Source organism: Anolis sagrei, chromosome X (genome assembly GCF_037176765.1).
Source record: "Anolis sagrei isolate rAnoSag1 chromosome X, rAnoSag1.mat, whole genome shotgun sequence".
NCBI lineage: Eukaryota > Metazoa > Chordata > Lepidosauria > Squamata > Dactyloidae > Anolis > Anolis sagrei.
Window position 1 is genome coordinate 28324257 of NC_090034.1, and position 17063 is coordinate 28341319.

The 17063-nt window shown below is 42.9% G+C and overlaps 1 protein-coding gene across 6 annotated transcripts in view; it reads left to right on the top strand.

Moving 5' to 3' along the window:
• Positions 1–17063, top strand: part of LOC132781758 (ankyrin repeat and fibronectin type-III domain-containing protein 1-like) — a 343353-nt gene that overhangs the window by 246615 nt on the left and 79675 nt on the right. The window lies entirely within an intron of this gene.

Below are 17063 nucleotides of genomic sequence, written 5' to 3' on the forward strand. Positions count from 1 at the left end.
CCCTCTTCCCTATGATTTCCCCGACATCTTTATATATGGCTCTCATCATGTCTCCTCTCAGCCTTCTTTTCTGCAGGCTAAACATGCCCAGCTCTTTCAGCCACTCCTCATAGGGCTTGTTCTCCAGACCCTTGATCATTTTAGTCACCCTCCTCTGGACACCTTCCATCTTAGAGTCAACATCTCCCTTCAACTGCGGTGCCCAGAATTGGACACAATGTGATTCCAGGTGTGGTCGAACGAAGGCAGAATAGAGCTAGGTAGCATGACTTCCCTGAATCTAGGCACTAGATTTCTATTTATACAGGTCAACATCCCTTTGACTTTTAAGCTGTCACATGACATTGTCAGTAGAAAAAGGAAAAACAAGGAGGCGATAGGACCTCTTCGAGGAGAAGATGGGGCAATGTTGACAGGGGACAGGGAAAAGGCAGAACTACTTAATGCCTTCTTTGCCTCGGTCTTCTCACAAAAAGAGAGTCTTCAACCTCAGCAAGATGGAGTGGATGAGGGATTGGAGGACATCCAACCCCAAATTGGGAAAGAAGTCGTCCAGGAATACCTGGCCGCTCTTAATGAGTTCAAGTCCCCAGGGCCAGATCAACTACACCCAAGAGTACTTAAGGAACTAGCGGAAGTCATTTCGGAACCATTGGCAACCATCTTTGAGAGTTCTTGGAGAACGGGAGAAGTTCCAGCAGATTGGAGGAGGGCCAATGTGGTCCCAATCTTCAAGAAGGGAAAAAAGGACGACCCAAACAACTATCTTCCGGTCAGCCTCACGTCGATACCGGGCAAGATTCTGGAAAAGATTGTTAAGGAAGCGGTCTGCGAACACTTAGAAACAAATGCAGTCATCGCTAATAGTCAACATGGATTTATCAAAAACAAGTCATGCCAGACTAATCTGATCTCTTTCTTCGATAGAGTTACAAGCTGGGTAGATGCGGGGAATGCCGTGGATGTAGCGTACCTGGATTTCAGTAAGGCCTTCGACAAGGTCCCCCATGACCTTCTGGCAAGGAAACTAGTCCAATGTGGGCTAGGCAAAACTACGGTGAGGTGGATCTGTAATTGGTTAAGTGGACGAACACAGAGAGTGCTCACTAATGCTTCCTCTTCATCTTGGAAAGAAGTGACAAGTGGAGTGCCGCAGGGTTCCGTCCTGGGCCCGGTCCTGTTCAACATCTTTATTAATGACTTAGATGAAGGGCTAGAAGGCATGATCATCAAGTTTGCAGATGACACCAAATTGGGAGGGATAGCCAATAGTCCAGAGGACAGGAGCAGAATTCAAAATGATCTTGACAGATTAGAGAGATGGGCCAAAACTAACAAAATGAAGTTCAACAGTGACAAATGCAAGATACTCCACTTTGGCAGAAAGAATGAAATGCAAAGATACAGAATGGGTGACGCCTGGCTCGAGAGCAGTACGTGTGAAAAAGATCTTGGAGTCCTCGTGGACAACAAGTTAAACATGAGCCAACAATGTGATGTGGCGGCAAAAAAAGCCAATGGGATTTTGGCCTGCATCAATAGGAGCATAGTGTCTAGATCTAAGGAAGTAATGCTACCCCTCTATTCTGCTTTGGTTAGACCACATCTGGAATACTGTGTCCAATTCTGGGCACCACAATTCAAGAGAGATATTGACAAGCTGGAATGTGTCCAGAGGAGGGCGACTAAAATGATCAAGGGTCTGGAGAACAAACCCTATGAGGAGCGGCTTAGGGAACTGGGCATGTTTAGCCTGAAGAAGAGAAGGCTGAGAGGAGATATGATAGCCATGTATAAATATGTGAGAGGAAGCCACAGGGAGGAGGGAGCAAGCTTGTTTTCTGCTTCCTTGGAGACTAGGACGCGGAACAATGGCTTCAAACTACAAGAGAGGAGATTCCATCTGAACATTAGGAAGAACTTCCTGACTGTGAGAGCCGTTCAGCAGTGGAACTCTCTGCCCCGGAGTGTGGTGGAGGCTCCTTCTTTGGAAGCTTTTAAGCAGAGGCTGGATGGCCATTTGTCAGGGGTGATTTGAATGCAATATTCCTGCTTCTTGGCAGGGGGTTGGACTGGATGGCCCATGAGGTCTCTTCCAACTCTTTGATTCTATGATTCTATGATTGTTGGCCATGTTTAATTTGTTCCCCATGAGGACTCCAAGATCTTTTCCACATGTACTTCTATCAAGTCAGATGTCCCCCATTCTGTATCTTTGGATTTCATTTTTTTCTGCCTAAGTGGAGTATATTGCATTTGTCCCTGTTGAACTTCAATTTGTTAGTTTCGGCTAATCATCTCTCTAATCTGTTAATATCGTTTTGAATTCTGCTCCTCTCTTCTGGAGTATTGGCTCTCCTTCCCAATTTGGCCCTGTCTGAAAACTTGCTGACCATGCCTTCTAACCCTTCATCTAAGTCATTAATAATGAGAGAACCGGGCCCAGGATGGAACCCTGCTTCTGGCACTCCACTCGTCACTTCTTTCCAGGATTAAGAGGAAGCACTGGGGAGAATCACCCTCTGGGTTCGTGCACTTAACCAATTTCTTTTTTTGTATCAGGAGCAACTTGAGAAAGTGCAAGTTGCTTCTGGTGAGAGAGAATTGTCTGTCTGCAAGGACGTTGTCCAGGGGACTCCTGATATTTTTGATATTTTACCATCCTTGTGAGAGGCTTCTCTCATATCCCCGCGTGGGGAGCTGGAGCTGACAGAGGGAGCTCATCCACACTCTCCCTGGGTTTGAACCTTACACTTGTCAGTCTTCAGTCCTGCCAGCGCAAGGGTTTAGCCCATTGTGCCACTGGGGACTCCACGTAACCAATTACAGATCCACCTAACCATAGTTTTGCCTAGCCCACATTTGACTAGTTTATTTGCCAGAATGTCATGGGGACCTTGTTGAAGGAAGGTATTCCTGAAATCCAGATAGCTACATCCACGGCGTTCTCTGCATCCACCCAGCTTGTAACGCTATTGAAAAAAAGACTAGATTAGTCCGGCATGACTTGTCCTCGATTAATCCATGTTGACTATTAGTGATAGCCGTATTCCTTTCTAAGTGTTTGCAGATCACTTCCGTAATGATCTTTTCCAGAATCTTGCCTGGTATTGATGTGAGGCTGACCAGACGGTAATTGTTTGGGTCATACTTTTTTTCCTTTGTGAAGATAGAGACCACATTTGCCCTCCTCCAATCTGCTGGGACTTGTCCCGTTCTCCAAGAATTCTCAAATATGATCGCCAGTGGCAGGCATGTAGCCGGGGGGGGGGGGGGGGGCTTTGGGGGCTTCAGCCCCCCCCCCCCTCGAAATTCTCATGGTGGACTGCGAAAAGGCCTTACTAGTACATTATTTAAACTGTTATGTTTATTCATATCATGATCTGATCACCATGCTTAATATATCTCAAATGCATGGGGGTATTGGGGTAACGATACAAAAGGTTTGCTAGGGTAGACCTTCTTTCACTCAGACTCAGCCCCCCCCCCCCCCTCCGAATCAAAATCCTGGCTACGGGCCTGGCCAGTGGTTCCAAAATTACTTCCACTAGTTTCTTCAATACTCTTGGATGTAGTTCAGTGTTTCTCAACCTTCCTAATGCCACGACCCCTTAATACAGTTCCTCGTGTTGTGGTGACCCCCACCCATAACATTTCCATTGCTACTTCATAACTGTAATTTTGCTACTGTTATAAATTCTAATGTAAATATCTGATATGCAGGATGTATTTTCATGCACTGGACCAAATTTGGCACAAATACCCAATACACCCAAATTTGAATACTGGTGGGGTTGAGGGAGATTGATTTTAACATTTGGGAATTGTAGTTGCTGGGATATATTAGGGTTCACCTACAATCAAAGAGCATTTTGAACCCCACCAATGATGGAATTGAACCAAACTTGGCACACAGAACTCCCATGACCAACATAAAAGACTGGAAGGGTTTGGTGGCCATTGACCTTGAGTTTTGGAGTTGTAGTTCACCTACACCCAGAAAGCACTGTGGACTCAAACAATGATGGATCTGGACCAAACTTAGCATAAATACTCAATATGCCCAAATGTGAACACTGGTGGAGATTGGGGGAAATAGGCCATGACATTTGGTAGTTGTAGTTGCTGGGATTTATAGTTCACCTACAATCAAAGAGCATTCTGAACCTCACCAACGATAGAATTGGCCCAAACATTTCACACACAACCCCCATGGCCAACAGAAAATACTGTGTTTTCTGATGGTCTTTGGCAACCCCTCTGACACCCTCTCGTGACCCCCCCAGGGGTCCCGAACCCAGGTTGAGAACCACTGATGTAGTTGATCTGGCCCTGGGAACTTGAATTTGTTTTGAGCGGCCAGGTATTCCTTGATTACTTGTTTCCCTATTTGGGGTTGTTATTGTTCATTTGTTCAGTTGCTTCCGACTCTTCGTGGAGCAGCCCATGCCAGAGCTCCCTGTCAGCCGTCACCACCCCCAGCTCCTTCAGGGTCAAGCCAGTCACTTCAAAGATGCCATCCATCCATCTTCCCATTTGGGGTTGGATTTCCTCTAATAATTCGTCGACTCTATGTTGCTGAGGTTGAGGACGGCTTTCTTTTTGTGAGAAGAATGAGGCAAAGAAGGCATTAAGTAGTTCTGTCTTTTTCCTATCCCCTGTCAGCATTACCCCATTTCTCCTCGCAGAGGCCCTATTGCCCTTTTTATTGTTTTTAATTTCCCTGGCAAGCCTAGAGTATCATACTCTGGGCTTTGGATATGGACCCGATTCCCAAGATACAGTTGCCTCCTATTCTCAATACATTTTTGTGTTTTATAGTTCTGAGTAAACGTTGTTTGGTTTTTTTCTGTTTTCTTTCTTTCTTTATTGAAACAGTTTCATGATCTGTTAAGTTTTTAGTTGTTAATCTGTTGCTATTCTTCATTTTGGTCCAATCATACCTACCTATCAATGGTTTTATTGTTTATTTTACTCTTTTACTTTACTCCTTGGGCCCCCTTTGTTGAAGTGCATGCTAGAATTTCTGAAAACAAAATGTCAAGAGTGCTTTGATTGTGCTTTTTCTGCATGGCAGAAGAGAGTGGGACTGGATGGCCCGTGAGGTCTTTGTCCAACTCTATCATTCTATCATTGGAAGAAAAACATCTATAAGGAAAATTAAGAAAATCTCAACAAAATTGCAAAAAGTTCTCAGGGGCAAATTCACATACTTTCTACTACTATCCATTCAAAATTGCAGCTGAGAGAAAAAGGGGAGAGTTTCTAGTGATTAATGGATGAGGAAGGTGTGAGATTCTTAAAAGTAAAGAGATGGATCATTTCTAGGCCACATGGAAGATCTTTGTACATTTGAATAAGTCATTGAGAGTCTTGTTCCTACTCCAAAACCAGTCCTACAATTATCCATTTGTTCTGGTGATAGTAGGCATTATGCACCTCTAACAGAAATACGTGAAATATACAATATTTTGTCAGCCAAGTATATAATAAAGCTCTTCGTAGTGAGTGTTGCCAGGGTCTTAAGGTGTTGACTTTGCTGAACTTTCTGGAAATGTTAACACCATGGAGACAGCCCCTCATACTTCGAGCCAGCCTATTCCACTATTGAACCCAAGCCTACCTGGTATATAGATTTTAGAAATAATGAAATAGGTGTAAATGTGTGGACACCTTGCCTTACATTAATCATTCTAAACAAAGCTATCCCATGATCCATTTTTCCCATGGAGGCGGCGGGGGTGTGGGGGTGTGGAGAGGGAAACAAATGAGTGGGGTTTTTTCCCCTTGAATTTTCTGGTTTTCTTTCTGTGCTTTCCTATGTCTGCCACATAAATAGTGTTTCAGATTTACACTGCCAATTTTCAAGGGACAAAAATGCCTTCAAAGTATCTTAGATATTAAGTGAACTCCTGGACATTTTCCTAACACTCTCATCAGTATTGAATACAATCCAGTGGAATGGTTTTCTCTTAGCCAGAAAAAATCTGATCTGGGGTAAGTGAAGGGTGTGGGATCTCCATTGTATGACTAGAAGTTTGTGGCTGAATCTGCACTGCCATATAACGCAGTTTCAGTCTGCAGTTGAACTGGATTATATGGTAGTGTAGATCCAACCTGCGCAAGCAATGTCAGGCCCCTCTTTCAGGGCTTGCTTTGATTCCCAAGGAACACAGAAGAGTTGGAGATGCAGGACATGTGCTTCCTCCTCCTTTGCATTTGGTTTCAGAAATTAGAGGGAAGGGCTCTCTAGTCTGATTATGGTAGCGACTCAAACAAATGAGTCATTGCTGGTTAAATGTCAAAATCCACAGGGACTGCAGTGCCATTTCCTATGCCCACAGGTGGAAATGCAATGACCTGGATACATGCTCGTTGCTCCCTTGGAGCAGAAGAAGCATTAGAAGCAATAATTTCAAGCCAATCAAATGCATGTTTTACTTCTACGCCATATTGTGCTGCTCTTCTTGCCACAGAATGTCCTGCTGCTTGATACAGATTTGGGTTACTACAAGTGCATAAATAGCAGAGCGTGGTTTAATAACCATCACTCATGCCCTGTGCCCTTTAAAATGTTGCTGCAGGTTTGAAAACACATAAGATGCAGGACTGGGTATGGTGAGTGTTAGGAAGAGATTCTGAGCAGAACATTGGTAATGCTGCCTTTAATTCCATGGAAAATATCTTACAGTAGGATCTTGGTTTCTGTTGGAGTTTGCTTTCTCTATAGATACAAAAATCCATGGATGCTCAAGTCTCATAATATAATAAAGCTTTATTTATATCCCGCCCCTTCTCCCCAAAGGGACTTAGGGCGGCTCACAACACACGAAAAAAATATACATGATGGGTTGTTGTAGGTTTTTCCGGCTATATTGCATTCTCACCTGCATCTATGGCAGACATCCTCAGAGGTTGTGAGGTCAGGTGAAACATCAGGAGAGAATGCATCTAGAACCTGACCATATAGCCCAAAAAACCTACAACAACTCAGTTATTCCAGCCATGAAAGCCTTCGACAATACAAATATACATTATATCAATCACATTACAATTAGAAAATTAAATCAAACAAACAGATCAAAGACAAATCACAATAAATAAAAATAAAATCCAATAAACATAATTACTTACAACTTACAGGCATCAGTCATATAAATATAAAGCTTTAAACGATTAAGACATATACTGCCATTAACAACATCACAGGTCTTGCTCTTGATAGTAGAAACTTCCAAAGCCCACTTTGGAATTAGGCCCCTTTAAAATCTCCATCTCTTTACACTTGGCCATTTTCAAATGCCTTCAATCATACATATATATTTATGATTGCGTAGTTAAATGGTGTCCCATAAATAAAATGGCCAAAGTAAGGATTGCTTTTTTGGATTTTTAAAAAAATGTAAAGCTGTGGATGGATTCATCTGTGGGTGCGGAATCAATGGCTCTGGAGGGTCTGATGTATAAATAAAGTGAAAGGAGGGTAACAACAACAACAACAACAACAATAAACGGTAGAAGAAGAGAAACATGCACTGGCAGATTATGTGAAAGGCAGTCAAGAACAAACATTGAGGGAACTCAATAATAGTAAACCGCTTAAAGTGCAAAGTGCAAAAGACAAAGAGTGAATACCATAAAAACACAATCCAGAGCAGAAGAGAAAACTGGCGAAAGAAGGCTCTCCATGGATAGTTCCTGGGAAAAATTGAGAGCCAAATTGACAAGAAAAAACATGGCTGTGGCTCACAAATGGAACTCTGAAAAAGGAGACGACGTAGGGCCTGATTCTGGCAGCCCAAGAACAAGCCATTTGAACAAATGCCATCAAAGCCAGAATTCAAAAGTCGACACCAGATCCCAAGTGTAGACTCTGCAAGGAAGCAGATGAAACAATAGATCACATCCTCAGCTGCTGCAAGAAGATCGCGCAGACTACAAGCAGAGGCACAACACCATTGCTCAGATGATTCATTGGAACCTGTGCCACAAAGACCATCTGCCTGCAACAAAGAACTGGTGGGATCACAAGCTGGAAAAAGTTACAGAAAATGAACACATCAAACTCCTCTGGGACTTCTGAATTCAGACAGACAGAGTTTTGGAGCACAATACTCCTCACCTCATGATCATGTTAAAAAACAAAGTATGAATTGTCGATGTTGTAATCCCAAGTGACAGCAGGATTGAAGAGAAACAACTGGAAAAGCTGACACGATCTGATGATTTAAAGATCGAACTGCAAAGACTCTGGCACAAGCCAGTAAAGGTGGTCCCAGTTGTGATCAGCACACTGGGTGCAGTGTCTAAAGACCTTGGCCTGCATTTAAACACAATCGGCGCTGACAAAATTACCAGCTGCCAGCTGCAGAAGGCCACCTACTGGGATCTGCACGCATTATTCGCTGATACATCACACAGTCCTTAGACACTTGGGAAGTGTCCAATGTGTGATCCAATACAACAGCTAGCAGAGTGATCTGGTCTGCTGTGGACTCATCTTGTTGTGTTTCAAATAATAATAATAATAATAATAATAATAATAATAACAATAGTAGTAGTAGTAGTAGTAACCCACCTCTCCTCGTGGCTCAAGAGGAATCATCGCCCAATTATTAGAAGTTACTTTTCAGAACTAAATATTATGGGTTGGTTGAAATCATGCTCATCCTGACTTTCACAGGACCATTTGTTCCCTCTCTCAGTTGAATAGACAATATTGGAGACAGCTGAGAAAATTGTGAATCTGATGTGAGATAGGGTTACATTTAAATGCCAAAGTTCTCCTCTATTTAAAAGGAGAAAAAAATGGCACCCCTTCTTTGGATATTTCTTACCTGGATGATAGATCTAATTTACTCACTCTTAAAAGGGCTGGATGTTTTTTTTCTTAGATTACTTCCAAATGCATATTGGAAGTAATCCCAATGCTGATCGATCAATGGGATGTGCATCCTTGTGAAAGTGTTTTAAGATCTAGTACTTTTAAATGAAACTCTGACATATGCAGAAACTTGGATGCAGCACTGAATGGTGAAATCCAGCTTGGACTTCTTCTCTGCTCTCTTTCTTTCTATGTTGATGAAGAATAGTAAGTTTAAAAATAAACAGTTTTAAGTCTCCCAATAAAGAACTCCCAGATTTCAACTTGTTTGTTTTATGTTTACAACTTTGTACCATGTGACTTCCTTACACATATTTTTTTCACACGGCATAGGACAAGCCGCACTTTCATATACCTTGATCAAAGGGATTGAAAACGTTTTCCTCGGTTCTTTATAAAGACACTATGACTTGCTCCTTGAAAGGAGTGGACAATTGGGAGCCAGTTGACTATGGAATGAATAATATTGCAATGAAAATTATAGTGATGTGCTCTGTGGATTCCTCTCCCTGCTCTTAAGAGTAGATCAGAGAAGATCTTAGCCTTCCTTAAGCATATATGTTCTGGATGTGCTGGACTACAACTCCAACCAGACTCACCCTTTTCCCATCGTTTCCACTTATGGAAACTTAGCCTAAAGGTAAGTATGTGATATACTGTAGTTCTCTTATTAAACTTAAGCAGATGTGGCAATGACTTTCCAGGTTCTCCAGCAAATGGACTCAATCTCACCCCTGCCCTCTGAACATTTAAACTGCAAATAACATAAATTGAATGTATGGGTGCATCTACACTGTAGAATTAATGCAGTTTGACACCACTTTAACTGCCATGGGGCAATACTTTTAGAAACAGGGATTTGTAATTTGGCAGTGAAGTCTAAAGCCCTTGTAAGACTACAACTCATATAATTCCATAGCACTGAGCAACAGCAGTTAAAGTAGTGTCAAACTGTATTGATTCTACAGTGTAGATGTGCCTTTGGACCTTCTGTTCCGCAGATTGGATAATGAGTAACCAAATGGAACCTCCTGTTCTTTGAGAAAGAATGGCCATATAACAACAACAAAATGTCTTGTTCTTGTACAATTTTATCAAAAACTTTATTTTTGGAATTAGGCCCTGCTTACTACTTTTGTATGTGAAGCTTTATTTAGGTTATTGTTTAGAAGAACACAGCTGCAAAGTGTATAGAAATGAACAAAAATGTGTATTTAAATGTGCAGTTTTCACAATGTTTAGGCTCATGCAGATGCTCCACTATAAATTAAGCAGAGTATATCAACCAAATCAATCCAAATGGAACAAATTTGTCACTGTTCTTTCCTAAGGGAGGTGAAATATGTTTGCATATCTATGGCTGCAGAGAATAGTCTAAAAGATTAGCAGAGAGCCTGTTGATTGTTTCATTTAAAAATCTTGGGATTCTAATACTTAGAAATGCCGAAGTGAACTATTAACTCTGCGTTAGCTTGCCTGCATTTTGCTGTGGTCACAATTTGGATACTCATATGGCTAGAACGTAATAAATGGAACTCCAGAAAGACACAGATTATTATCTGACAAACATCAAAGAACTTCAATCCTGCAGATTAAAAAGGCCTGGTGTGGAAACTCACCTGTCTCTCTATAATGTGCTCCTTCCTCTTTTCTACTGGCTTCCACTGGGCCAACTGCTGTCATCTTTTCCAAGTAATGTCATCTCATCATAAGGGCAAAGTACAATAGCATCAGTAAAGGCGTTGTGGCTTTTAGGTTGATTTCAGGTTTGATGTGTTCTATGATCCAAGTGCTGGAGACTCAGACTCAATGGAGCCAATTGAAAGGAGGACCATTCGAGGGAAAGAGGGCTCTTCTCAGTTGCCAGATGTGGGTAGATAAGATGCTGTCGCTTCCACAATGCTTATGATGTCTATATATAGCAGGTTTTTCAGGTTGATTTATCACACTAGAGAATGAATCCACTTTAAATCCGGTTTCTGCATCCTGCAGAATTCTGAGGTTTGCAGTTTAGCAGGGCTGTTTAAGACTCCTCTCTAAACTAAGCTCCTGGTGGCACAGTGGGTTAAACCACTGATCTGCTGAACTTGCTGACTGAAAGGTTGCTGGTTCGATTCCGTATAGCAGGGTGAGCTCATGCTGTTAGCCCCAGCTTCTGCCAACCTAGCAGTTCAAAAACATGCAAATGTGAGTAGATCAATAGGTACTGCTCCGGTGGGAAGGTAATGGCGCTCAATGCAGTCATGCTGGCTAGATGACCTTGGAGGTGTCTACGGACAATGCCAGCTCTTCAGCTTAGAAATGGAGATGAGCACCAACCCACAGAGTTGGACACGACTGGACTTAATGTCAGAGGAAAACCTTTACCTACCTAAACTACAAACCCCAGAATTCTGCAGGAGGCAGCAAACGGATTTAAATTGGATTCATTCTCTAATGTGATTAGGTCCACAAATCCTATAGAAAAGAAGAGATGGCCAGCTACAACATGTAAAGTGGTAAAGAGGAGCAGGCACAGTTTTCTTCTGCAGCCAAATGTCACAAATGTCTCCTCAGATTGTGACATTATAATGAGCAATAGGCTGGTGATAAGGGTTTGTATTCTCATTTGCCATGTTCTTTGGAAATGTGTCATCTTCCCCCTCCTGGGTGGTGTGCTTTGCCATTGTAGGATGGGAATCGCACTGGTTGGAGTCACAGAACGTTCAACTCATTCAAAAGAAAATAGGGCAGAGATACAGCTATATGGCTGCCAATAAATAGTGTCAGTCATTGAGATGTCTAATGAGCAACAAGGTGTTGTGAATTGGTTTGAGAGGCAGCAGCTATATACTTGGAAAAAGAACTGATTAGGTAAAAATCCCATATGTAGAGTTAAATAAATATGAAGAATGGTTAAGTAAACTTAAAAAGTTAAAAATATTGGGGAAAGGACTGATTGGGAAACGATACAATGGATTAATAGGTGAGGAAATAGGGCTGAAGTTGTTAGAAAAGGGATGGGAAGGAGATTGAGGGCTTCTGATGGATCTTGACTGGAAAAGGGTTGTAAAGTGGAGAATGGTTAAGAATCGGTCAATAAAAAAAATGTGTTTAAAGTTATATGGAGATGGTATACCACACCAGTTAAATTACATCAGATTGATAATTTATTTATTATTTATTTATTTACAGCATTTATATACCACTTTTCTCATCCCTAGGGGGACTCAAAGTGGTTTACACATAGATAATGGCAAAAATTCAATGCCTTACAACTAAAACAGTAAAACCACACTTTAAACATAAATCATATTAAAAACAGTACATCATCAAATATCAAAACAGTTATTAAAACCATAAAACAATCTCATCTGTCAAGTCACCGTTCCACTCCTTGTCCCACTAAAAGCTGCATACATCTATTGTCCGAAGGCCTGGTCCCAGAACCATGATTTTATTTTTTTCTAAAGGTCAGGAGCGAGGGAGCACATCTTACCTCCTTTGGGAGTGTGTTCCATAGGTGGGGGGCCATAGCCGAGAAGGCCCTGCTCCTCGTCCCCGCCAGGCACATTTGCGCTGTTGATGGGAGCGAGAGCAAGGCCTCCCCAGATGATCTTAAATTGCGAGGTGGGACGTAGGGGCAGATGCGTTCGGACAAACCGTCATCAAAGGCAGCCCCACATAGAGTGCGTTGCAGTAATCTATTCTGGATGTAACCAGAACATGGACCATAGTGGCCAGATAAGACTTTCCAAGGTATGGGCGTAGCTGGTGCATGAGTTTTAACTGTGCAAAAGCTCCCCTGGCCACCGCCGAAACCTGGGGTTCCAGGCTCAGCGATGAGTCCAGGATCACTCCCAAGCTGTGAACCTGTATCTTCAGGGGGAATATAACCCCATTCAACACAGGTTGTAACCTTATGCCCTGTTCGGTCTTTCGACTGACCAGGAGGACCTCTGTCTTGTCTGGATTCAATTTCAATTTGCTAGCCCTCATCCAGTCCGACACAGCAGCCAAGCACCGGTTCAAGGTCTGAACAGCCTCCTTAATGACAGGTGGGAAGGAGTGACAGATGTAGATGTTAAATAACATCAGGGACAGTACTGAACCTTGAGGGACTCCACAAGACAATGGTTGTGGAGTCGAACAGGTGTCACCCAGTAACACCCTCTGAGACGGGCCCTCCAGGAAAGACTGGAGCCACTGCAGAACAGTACCTCCAAGTCCCATTTCTGCGAGGTGTCCCAGAAGGATACCATGGTCGACAGTATCGAAGGCCGCTGAGAGGTCCAGCAGAACCAACAGGGACACACTCCCCCTGTCTAGCTCCCGGCGTAGATCATCTACTAAGGCGACCAAGGCTGTTTCAGTGCCATGTCCCGGCCTAAAGCCAGACTGTGCCGGATCTAGATAATCAGTGTCTAGTCTACCAAGAACCCCTGGAGTTGCGAGGCCACGACACGTTCCATGACTTTGCCCAAGTAGGGAAGATTGGAGACTGGCCGATAGTTGACTAATTGAGTGGGGTCCAGTGATGGTTTTTCCAACAGCGGTTTTATAACAGCCTGTTTTAGGCTGGCTGGAAGTTTGCCCTCCTGTAAGGAGGCATTAACCCATTCTGCCAAACCCCCTCTGGCTTCTTTTATCAGCCAGGATGGGCAGGGGTCTAGGATGCATGTGGTAGGCCTCGCTTCTCCAAGGATCTTGTCCACATCCTTGAACTGAATTAATGGAAAAGAATCCATTAAAAGCAGGTGCTCGTGTTACATCCTCAGATACTGCTGTTAACGTGGCATCGAAGTCGGAACGGATCAGTGCAACTTGGTCTCCAAACAACCGAGCAAATGCTTCACAGTGATCTGCTGAGTTGTCGGGGATCTTTCTCTGAGGTGGATTTAAAAGTCCTCTGACAACTCGGAATAGCTCAGCCGGACGGTTTTTAGTGGACACAATATTGGCTGCAAAGAATGTTTTTTGTGCAGGCTTTTATTGCCGTGTCATAGCTCCTTAAAAAAGAAACTAGACATGCTTGGACTGACTCCCTACGCTTCCGCCTCCACACGCGCTCTAGCCACTTCTTCTTTTACTTCATCACTGCCAGCTCCTCAGTGAACCAAGGAGCCGGTTTAGCTCGGTTACTCAAGAGGGGGTGTTCTGGAGAGATTGTGTCTATAGCCCTGGTCATCTCCCTATCCCAGAAAGAGACCAGAGCCTCGACAGGGTCACTTACCGAGGAGGCAGGAAAATCCCCAAGAGCCATCAGAAAACCATTTGGATCCATAAGTGCCCTGTGGCGGACCATTTTAATGAGTCCACCACCCCTGCGGAGGTAGGAAGGCGCAATAAGTCTAAACCTGATCAGGTGGTGGTCGGTCCATGGCAACGGAGCGATGGTTAGCTCCTCCACCTTGCCACCTTCTTTCCATCCCTGACAGAAAACCAGATCCTGTCAGGATCTGGTTGTGTCCAGCGTGTGTCCAGCATTGTGGGTGGGACCTGATACTAATTGGGACAGGCCCATAGTTGCCATGGTGACCATGAAGTCCTGAGCTGCTCCTGACAGAGTGGTCTCAGCATGAACATTGAAGTCCCCCAGCACAATGAGACGTTGAGACTCCAATACCAGGCCTGAGACCACTCCGGCTAGCTCAGGTAGGGAGACTGTAGTGCAGCGGGGTGGTCGGAACAGTAATAGAATCCCTGTCCCGGTCACCGACCTTCAGGCCGACACACTCAAACGTGGCAGACTGCGGGATGAGGCACCTGGTCAGGGGGATGGAATCCTTATAGACAATTGCGACTCCCCCTCCCCACCCTCCAGATCTCGCTTGATGCTGCACGGAGTAACCTGGTGGACAAAGCTGGGAGAGATTAACCCCCCCCCCCCAGCCTCATCCAACTAGGAGCAAAGTAACTATTGCTGGAGATGTGGTGTGTACAAAGGGACATATTTTCATTTATGGCGGGAATGCCCTCTGCTGAAGAATTTCTGTAACAGTGTATTTAAGGAAATAGGTAACATTATAGGACTAGATGCTAGGTTAGCATTACTAATGGATGCCACAAAGTTGACATTAGAAATTGAAAAGAATTAGTGATTATTTTACTCACAGTGGCGAGACATAATTGCAAGGAATTGGAAGATAGTAACCAATCTCACGCTGAAAACATGGTATGGGGAGGTATGGAATGTAGCCTTACATGATTGATAAACTATGAATGGAAATGAAGGTGTTTAGGGGAGAAATTAAAAGATCAGAATTTGATCAGCTTTTATTAAATATTCTTTATAGAGTGATAAGGGAAAACTATACAACCCTGTTGGTCAGGAATTTTGGATATGAATCCATGGGACGGTATGAGCTCCTGCTGTTAGCCCTAGGTCCTTCCAACCTAGCAGTTTGAAAACATGTAAATGTGAGTAGATCAATAGGTACTGCTTTGGCAGGAAGGTAATGGCGTTCTATGCAGTCATGCCGGCCACTACGGACAATTCAGGCTCTTTGGTTTAGAAATGGAAATGAGCACCTCCCCCAGAGCTGGAGATGAGTACCGCCTCCAGAGCTGGAAATGAATGGAGAAGCTTTTGCCTTTGTCTGGCCATCTGTTGCGGGGCTTTGATTGTAGTTTTCCTGCATGAAGGCAGAAGGGGGTTGGACTGGATGGCCCTTGGAATATCTTCCAAGGCCCTTCTACACTGCCACATAATCCAGATTATTAAAGCAGATAATCCACATTATCTGCTTTGAACTGGATTGCAATAATAATAATAACAACAATTATTATAATTTTTATTATTTCTTGCTCGCCTCTTTTCATGGCTCGAGGTGGGTTACAACATTGCTAAAACACACATTCGCCTAAAAGCATTCTTAGAAAGCAAGAAAGGAAGGAAGATTTTTTTTGCACAGTAATGGAAGTAAATATGCCTAATTTCCTTGTGGCTGTATGGGATAAAGAGTGGAAATGGATTGTATGAGTACACTGCCATATAATACAGTTCAAGCAGATAATCTGGATTTTATATGTGTGGACTCGGTACTCTTTTCCAGCAAAACACCAGCCCCTTAGGGGTCCATGTAGGTGAGTGGGAATGACAATAGGATGGCATGGTTGCTGTATAACTTCTCAGCATCCTTTCTGCACTGAGGGTCTATCAGACAGAAGAAATGGAGAAGTGTGTGTGTGTGGTTAATGAATGTGGCTCCAGTGAAATGCTGCCCACCTTTGCAGTGTGTGAAGTGCCCGCTTTGTGGAGAGCCATTTTCCTTCAAAGCTTTAATCTCTATTGCTTGCTGTTCTCCCATTCCACCTTTGACATGTGAATGTATGAACTGCCTGGTTCTACTGAGATCCAATTAATGGAGATTCGGCTTGTTCTCTCCTGAGCTTTGACTTGGTATCGCATGGGAGAACCGAATGATACAGAGAGCATTTTAATGGTAGATTCTACTTTACAGGTTTTAATGAAATGTGTAATTATTTTTCTTAATTAAATGCTGTTCTCTCCACTATTTTCATCAGCATTGATCACCCTTGTGTGTTTTTCTTTTAAATAAAGACACTTATTATTTCCACCAAAATAAAAAAAAAAGATTATTTAAATAACATGTAAAGAATGCTGTTGAAAGACATTCTCTTTCCCAGGGCCAATCTATCCAGGAAAGCCTTCCTCCAAAAACCCGTCTCTGACCAATCTTGAGCAAAACAGTTAGTTTACCAACTTAACAATTAATAATCAAAGTAAATGAATTAAAGATGTTGGTTTTTTAAAACATACTTAGAAAATAGCTACCTGCTTGTGTTTGATTTCATTTTTCTAAGGGGAGAGAAAAAAAGAGACAAGGGATACTTTGCTTGGAAAGGGTTTGAAGGCATTTGGCTTGTCTTCAATGTGCCGTAAATATATCGACGCGGGAAGATGTAACATACAAGCAAACCAATACAGCAGATACGTGCAGAGAGAGAAGGAGAAAGCAGGGAAGCATTGTTTCTCTTTTGTTTTCCTAACTTTTTAACATTTTTGTTTGAATTCTTCCTTCCTAGACTGGCTTCAGTTGGCATGGACTTCCTCAGCAGTATGATTGTACCTTTTGTCTGAAGCTCCTTCTACACTGCCATATAATCCAGATTATCAAAGCAGATAATCCACATTTTCTGCTTTGAACTGGATTATATGAATTCACACTTCCATATA